Source organism: Trichoplusia ni, chromosome 5 (genome assembly GCF_003590095.1).
Source record: "Trichoplusia ni isolate ovarian cell line Hi5 chromosome 5, tn1, whole genome shotgun sequence".
Lineage (NCBI taxonomy): Eukaryota > Metazoa > Arthropoda > Insecta > Lepidoptera > Noctuidae > Trichoplusia > Trichoplusia ni.
This window is the reverse complement of record NC_039482.1, coordinates 9,007,708-9,009,251: the sequence shown is the minus strand read 5'-3', so window position 1 is coordinate 9,009,251 and position 1,544 is coordinate 9,007,708.

Genomic DNA, 1,544 nt, shown 5'->3' with positions numbered 1-1,544 from the left:
AAAGTACCAACCATATCTAAAATCACGATTTCTTGTTGCATTGGCAACAGAAATATATCTATAAAAGACCAGAATAGCTACTACAGTTCATGAGGTCCTGGTATCAGACTGATTGTCTGTTTTTGCAATCGCGCGACGATACCTTCAAATGACTGTAAACATTCACTCACGTAGATTTTAAATTATTTACCTTATAAAGTAGCTACCTTATACAGAAAACTATAATTAATAACTATTTGACAGCGGCACATGTCCTGAATCCATAACACCACCTTTTATAGTAATCCTCATGCAGTTGTTAAAGCGAGACAGCAAACTACATGTAATAGAGTGTCATCCCACTCACACAACGGATACAATATTAGTTTACGTGGTCCACTCCAGCCATTGATCTTGTGTATGCTCGGCTCGCATAGTGAAGTGCCTAAGTGATTGGCCCACTACGATATCGATTCCAATCGTATGATGTACGCAGCTAGCCGACTGCAAAAATATATTTATGACTTTTAGACTTACGCATCCAATAATGTAGAGTGTAATTTTGACTGCACGTAGCCGTGGTTGAGGTCATGCCAAGCACTGAGCGCGACGTGTCGTGTTCGATCATGTCGACAATGTCACAAGCGTTCAAAAACGCAGAACGTCATGCCTGATGCACTCTTCGTGATCCACGAATGCTTGTCCTGAGTCTGGGTGTCTTTGTGCGCGACTTGAATGTTTGTGAACCTGAAAAACAAGGATTAAATTCCTTAATGCGAGAGTCCTTTTTTAATATAAAAGAGGTTTATCATCGAATCGCATCGCAAATACCGGTCTCAATAAATCATGGAGACACAATAATGACGCCACGTTTGGTTTATGTTACGTCCCTCCATATGACAATAGGTCATACACAAACTTCGTTATCGGAGCCTATCGTATAGGAACATCAACAGAAGAGTTTATAGAAGAGCTAGTCGAGCTACGCGTTGTGGTACTATTAGGGGATCATGATCAACTTTAGGTGCATAAAATGCAGTGTCGGATTCTTGGTGCTAAGATTAAAATCAAACGTTTTTATTTCAACCCTTTTTCATTAACTTTTGAAACGTCACTGACTCTAGATGCGTACTTTCAAAATGTCATTTCTTTGGAGAAAAACTGCATAAGTTACTATTTTGAAATTGGAAGTATTAAATATGTATTTAGCTCTTTTCGTCATAAGTCAAAATATTAAAAATGCAGCATAGTTTTCGTTAAAGACAAAAAAACGACAAAATACACTTAGTAATTTGAACTAAAATCATTTTCCACCTTATTTTAAATCTATAAAGTCATAGTTTATCAGCACTTCCTAACTATTTCTCTATGATCTACATTTAATACAACAAGGATATTTATCGGCCGTAACATCTGAATAGAATCAACAAACAACCAGTGTTACCCTATCCATTATATTGTTGAAATTTATTGATAGAACGGAACAAAATTATATTTAGTACAACATTTTATTGCTATTCCACATAAGTATTAATCTTAAACTATGTAGGTAAATAAAAATTAAT